At 43.8% G+C, this 6,820-nt stretch overlaps 1 long non-coding RNA gene across 1 annotated transcript in view; it reads left to right on the top strand.

Moving 5' to 3' along the window:
- The window catches only part of LOC144331930 (uncharacterized), a 66,398-nt gene that overhangs the window by 44,656 nt on the left and 14,922 nt on the right, over positions 1-6,820 (top strand). The window lies entirely within an intron of this gene.

The raw sequence follows: 6,820 nt of genomic DNA, 5'->3' as shown, positions 1-6,820 counted from the left end.
GAGGAATAGATAGAGGAGTCACAGGAAAGAGTTCTGGGACTAGAGTATTGGGAAGTAGTAGGGCTAGGATGAGGAGTACGGGGATAGACAGGGGAGTGACAGGAAGGAATTCTGGGACCACAGCATTGGCAAGCAGGGCTAGGAGGAGGAGTAGGTGGATAGATAGGGGAGTCACAGGAAAGAGCTCTGGAACCACAGCTTTGGCAAGCAGGGCTAAGAGGGCTAGAGGCATAGATAGGGAAGTTGCCAGAAAGAGTTGTGCGACCACGGCATTGGCAAATAGATAGTCTGTGATGAACAGCAGAAGAGCAGGGCAGGAAGAGTTTTAGGGTAGGGTAGTGGGGAGGGCAGGCATGAGCCACAGTGGGATAACAGTGAGAGCAGAAAACTGAAAAATCCACATACTTCTGGAGAGGAGAAAGAGTCTTGGCAGATTGAGGATAAAGGGGGGGTAAGTGGGTTGCCTTAGGAGAGCGGGTTGGATTACAAGGGTGGCGTGGATTAGGAGGGTGCGGAATCAAACTGGGTATCGGGCGGGGTGGAAATTGAGAAATTGGAGGGAGCCTTCTTGTCATTTCTTCATTGAGAATTCTAGTTAATCACTTGTCCCAGTGAGTCCAAATGAGTAACTGGGGTGTTGCCCAGACCTACTCCAGCATTTATCTCATGCCCACCCCTCGCATCATACCATGTCTGAATGCCCATTATGATGCCTATGTGCCCCTCCCTTTTGGCCTAGGGAGAGGATCCCAGTCTCTAGGTTTAAGAGTATCATGGCAAATAGCAAAGAGAAGAAATGGGGGCTGTAATATTAGTCCCCGTTCTGGGGATACCATATAGTTATGCCCCTCAGTAGGCAAAGTTTGATTAACGGCCAAGAAGGAGTTAGGGGCTTGGGGCCTAGGAGAGTGGTTCTGAAGCAGGACTTGGGAAAATGGGAAGAAGTCAGTGCCCCAGTCTTTCACTTACATTTTTCAAAGTACTTTCACATCATTTATTTACTGTATGAATATATGTGATTAGAGGAGAGATGCTATGTTCACTGTATCAACGAGGACACTGAAGACCAGAGAGGAAGCTGCCATAGGAGGGGGTGACAAAGCAAGTGGGACTAGAACTTGGGCCAAAAGGAGGAGCAGGTGGGAGGGAGCACAAAATAGCCCAGAGTGCTGACCAGCAGCCTCAACTGCTGCTGTCTCTCTGGACAGGGTCCTGCAGGGGGCGCTTCAGAGCACAACTTGACTTTCTGTAGTAACCTCTTGGTCCCTGTTCCCCTGTCCTCTTAACAGGAACCATAAACATAGGGCCAATGCTAGCAGGAGGACTGCCCACTCCTGGACACGTAATGACTAGATTTAGACTTTCTTGCTGAGATATCTGATTCCATGTGGGATGGCTAAGAAGGCCCCTGCACACTTCTCCATTCTTTTGTCTGATGGAGCAACCCTCTCTGCTGAACATTCCTGGTTTCTGTGCTCACTATCCAAACCCTAAGCCCCTTTGTTCTCCCATTCTCTCCTGCACTCTTACCACTATATTCTGAATTCTCTCCCTTGGTCCAGCACCCCTTTCCTCCCACACTGCACAAAACATTCAGTTGTCGTCTCTGGAAGTCCAGCTGTATGACAAGCCAATGTCCTGATTTCCTTTGGCTGCTCTATCTTTGACAGTTCCTTGGATCTCCTGGCTGTAACTGTAACCTGGATTTCCCTTGAGGGCATTGCTTCCCTTGGATGTCAAGTAGAGATTACACATCTCTCAAACTCCAAAGTACTTAAAGTACTTCAGGTGGGAATGTGGTTTATAGAGTCTCTTTGCTCCTTCCAATTCCTTGGGAATCATTATTTCTCTCCTCCTATTAGAAAATCTCTTGCTCTTAGAAACATGTGCTACCCACCCCCACTGCTAGTTCCCTGGCACTGCCACCTTCAGATCTCTTGGAAATTTTCAGTGAAAACTTTCACACTTTTCCTAAAGTCTTATACTTGAGTTCATCCTGACTGACTTGAATGTCCTTATGGCCTGATTTAATTCTATGGCCTCTGCTTTTCCTAATTTTTGTTTGTTTGTTTACTTTTAAGAAGTTTTCCATATTTTAGAAGTTTTATTTTAATTGATATGTGATAATTGTGGATATTTATAGGATACAGTGTGATGTTTCTGTACATGTGTGCATTGAGCAATAGTCAAATCAGGGTATTTAGAAGATCTATCACCTCAGCACTTAGCATTTCTTTGTAGTGAAAACCTAAGTTTTTCCTTGGAGTTACTGTGAAAGTTTTTTCACATATTCTGAACATTAACTCTCTTTGTTGTATGCATAGTTTGCATTTTGTCACCAAAGTCCATCACCTGCATTCTAGTCCTTTTCATTACCCAAGAATTATCCCACTTACATGCTGTTCTGGCCACTGCCTCCTGTCCTTTTTTTCTTTTCTTTTCTTTTCTTTTCTTTTTTCTTTCATAACAGGGTCTCACTTTGTCACCCAGGCTGGAGTGCACTAGTGCAATTTCAGCTCACTGTAGCTTCGACCTCCTGGGCTCAAGTGATCCCCTCCCACCTCAGCCCTCCAAGTAGCTGGGTCTACAGGCCCCTGCCACCACACCTGGCTAATTTTTGTATTTTTAGTAGAGACGGGGTTTCACCATATTTCCTAGGCTGGTTTCAAACTCCTGAGCTCAAGCAATCTTCCTGCCTCAGTCTCCCAAAGTGCTGGGATTACAGGCATGAGCCACCACACCGAGCCTAACCACACTGACTCTTTCCTTTATTTTACTCTTCTGAAGAGAAAAACCCAACCTGGTTGATTCCAAGTATTTGCCTTCCCTGTGGTGCTGAATGCTGCTGGACAAAATTTCATACAACCTGAAAATTTTCACAGGTACTGGAAGATTGATACTAGATTAGTTATCTAACCTTTATACTCTATCCTAAATAATATCCACAATACTCAATACCTATGAGAATTTTCATAGAAATACTGTGTATTAAAATAGAAAAAACAATCCGAAAGCTTATAAATAAGGGTTTAAGTAAATTATCATGCAGCCATACCATACAATGTGAAAAGAAAATTTACAAATACAAAAAATAAATAGAAGTAGATAGTTGAGGTGATATTGTGGCAGTCGAGGATGGGGGTGGGTGAATTATTAAAGTTGATAGTTGCTAGCAGCTTAAGTTTTTCTGCCTATCTAGATGCAACTAAAAAACTATTCTCACAGAAGAGGTCTCTAGAATCTGGATTTTTCTTAAATTAAAGTTTATCTTACCAAATTGAAACCCTGGAAATACATCTTGCCATGGTTTTGAGTCCAAAATTTAAATTACTTAGTGTGGAAAACTACAGGTGACAATTTAAATTGGTTCCAGGACAGTGTCAACTCAGGTGTTAGGAGGATGCACAGTGTATCACTCTGTAGGAGCATAGCTATAACCTAGGCCCCACAACTTCCCACAGAAAAGCCCCACTTAAGATGACTTCACAATCCACAATTACAAAACACATGAGTAAACAAGTCCCATGAGGGATGGTCAGCGGATACACAAAAGAACAGATTGACACATAACCCACCAAGAGTGTTATATAAGTAAAGGCAAATATAAGGATTTAAAGTTAAAAAAAAAAAAAAAGATTCTGAAGAACAGATGGCAAAAAAAAAAAATGCAGAATGAGCCGGGCGCGGTGGCTCAAGCCTGTAATCCCAGCACTTTGGGAGGCCGAGACGGGCGGATCACGAGGTCAGGAGATCGAGACCATTCTGGCTAACACGGTGAAACCCCTTCTTTACTAAAAAAATACAAAAAAACTAGCCGGGCGAGGTGGCGGGCGCCTGTAGTCCCAGCTACTGAGGAGGCTGAGGCAGGAGAATGGCGTAAACCCGGGAGGCGGAGCTTGCAGTGAGCTGAGATCCGGCCACTGCACTCCAGCCTGGGCGACAGAGCGAGACTCCGTCTCAAAAAAAAAAAAAAAAAAAAAATGCAGAATGAAAAATATTGTAATTGAAATAATAAAACCTAGTGGACAGGATAAAGTAAAGATTAGACACAACTTTCTAATACCAGAATTAAACGAAGATCATTGAAATACTAACTTAGTGAACAGGATAAACGTGACATTAAAAAACCATTAAAGACAGAAAAGGAGAATACATTTGAAGACATTATCAAGAGATAGCAGAAACAGATGAAAATTTAAAAATATAAAAGGTTAAGAGGTATGTAGGATAGAATATAAAAGTCCAGCATATGTCAGTAGAAAGTACCAGAAGGAAAAACTGGAAAATGAACAAGAGGAAGCGTTTAAAGTGATACTGGCTGACTTTACTTTAGAAATAAAATAACTCATTTTCAGATTCAGAACACACAGTGATAGCGGAAAACATAAATTCACATCTAGACAAAAAAGTGAAACTTTCAAACATTAAAGACAGCAGAATCAGTAAAAGGATAGTCAGATTATTTATAAAGAAATTAAACTAGAAGCAAACTTCATAAAACAAAAAAGACAAAAGTGAGTGGAATCATATCTTGTAAGTCTTGAGAGGAATTAACTGCCAATCTAGAATTTTATACCCAAATTATCATTCAAAAGTGGGTGCTCAGGAAAGACATGTTCATCATTGAAGATCAAGTGCTAAACAAAGACAGAATTTACTACTAATAAGCCCTCCTTAAAACAATAAAAGAGGCCGGACGCAGTGGCTCACGCCTGTAATCCCAGCATTTTGGGAGGCTAAGGCAGGCAGGTCACCTGAGGTCAGGAGTTCAAGACCAGCCTGACCAACATGGAGAAACCCTGTCTCTACTAAAAATTCAAAATTAGCTGGGCGTGGTGGCACATGCCTGTAATTCCAGCTACTCAGGAGGCTGAGGCAGGAGAATCACTTGAACCCAGGAGGCAGAGGTTGTGGTGAGCTGAGATCGCACCATTACACTCCAGCCTGGGCAATAAGAGCAAAACTCCATCTAAAAAAATAATAATAATAATAACCCACACAATAGAAGAAAGAGAAGAAATTTGATCCCAGGAAGAAGAAAATGCAAGAAGCAAGGCTAGAGAGCAAGGGATTCTGAGCTCACATTGGTAAGTAGAAAGCCCCACTCCAGAGTGTCAGCAAAACTTGTTGCGGGGTGCATGCACACTGCTGCCAATAGGACTAAGAAGACAAGAATGGGAGAACACAGGAACCAGAAAGAGAAGCCACTTTCCTCTGCAGTGAACCTGTTTCCCCTTACTGACCTAGTATAACGTGGCATTGTATCAGCTGGTAAAGGAGAAATCCAAGTACACAGGATCCAGCTCCAGTATCACTACACAAGACAACCAAGCTGAGTTTGGGAGCTGAGAGGCAGTAAATTCATAACTGGCATAGCAGTGGGTAAAGAAACTGGTAAACACAGGTAAATCTGAATAAGCACCTTAGGAGTATAACCAACTTGGGCAATAGATAACCAACTTGGGCAATAGAAAAATTGAGGTGAAAATAAAATGCTGGACAATAGTAACAGGAAAGAGGAGGAGGTGATTAGTGGTAAATTACTCTTTCTGGCTGGGCATGGTGACTCACACCTGTAATCACAGTACTTGGGAAGGCTGAGGCAGGAGGACTGCTTGAGGCCAGGAGTTTGAGACCAGCCTGAGCAACACGGAAAAACCCTGTCCCTACTAAAAATAAATAAAATAAAATAAAATAAAAAAGTAACCATGCGGCCGGGCGCGGTGGCTCAAGCCTGTAATCCCAGCACTTTGGGAGGCCGAGGCGGGCGGATCACGAGGTCAGGAGATCGAGACCATCCTGGCTGACACGGTGAAACCCCGTCTCTACTAAAAAATACAAAAAAAACTAGCCGGGCGAGGTGGCGGGCGCCTGTAGTCCCAGCTACTGGGGAGGCTGAGGCAGGAGAATTGCGTGAACCCGGGAGGCGGAGCCTGCAGTGAGCTGAGATCCGGCCACTGCACTCCAGTCTGGGCGGCAGAGCGAGACTCCGTCTCAAAAAAAAAAAAAAAAAAAAAGTAACCATGCATGGTGGCACATGCCTGTAATCCCAGCTTCTTGGGAGGCTGAGGCATGAGAATTGCTTGAACCTGGGAGGCAGAGGTTGCAGTGAGCCAAGATCACACTACTGCACTCCAGCTTGAGCCCCCGAGCAAAACTCTGTGTCAAAAAAAAAAAAGTACTTTGAAAATTTCTTACACTTTGCTATAAGTGAATCAGCTTCCAAGATGCCTCATCCCATGGCCGTTGGTGAGAAGACTCAGCTCGTTGTTGATTGGTTGTGGAAGACCTCACTCTCTTACTATGTGGACCTCTTTCCAATTATTTTTAAAAAGCCATAACAGGCTGGGCACGGTGGCTCATGCCTGTAATCCCAGCACTTTGGGAGGCCAAGGCGGGCGGATCACGAGGTCAGCAGATCGAGACCATCCTGGCTAACACGGTGAAACCCCATCTCTTCTAAAAATAGAAAAACTTAACCGGGCATGGTGGCACATGCCTGTAGTCCCAGCTACTCTGGAGGCTGAGGCAGGAGAATCACTTGAACCAGAGAGGCAGAGGTTGCAGTGAGCTGAGATCGTGCCATTGCACTACAGGCTGGGCGAAAGAGCGAGACTTTGTCTCAAAATAAAGAAAATGAACCCTTCAGTCTTCCCAATGAGCCATGGAAGCTGACATGGAGCAGAGGCAAATTTGCCCCACCTAGCTCTACCCAGTCTTAGAACAAAAATTTTACTAAAATATGGGTAAATTTTCTAACAAGAGCCATGGACTTCAGACAATCTATGCAATAAAGTAAGGGTAGGTTCTTTTTTTGATG

This window comes from Macaca mulatta, chromosome 10, assembly GCF_049350105.2.
Source record: "Macaca mulatta isolate MMU2019108-1 chromosome 10, T2T-MMU8v2.0, whole genome shotgun sequence".
In the NCBI taxonomy this organism is placed as follows: Eukaryota; Metazoa; Chordata; class Mammalia; order Primates; family Cercopithecidae; genus Macaca; species Macaca mulatta.
The sequence above is the reverse complement of the archived record's forward strand: the minus strand, read 5'-3'. Positions and strand labels throughout refer to the sequence as shown.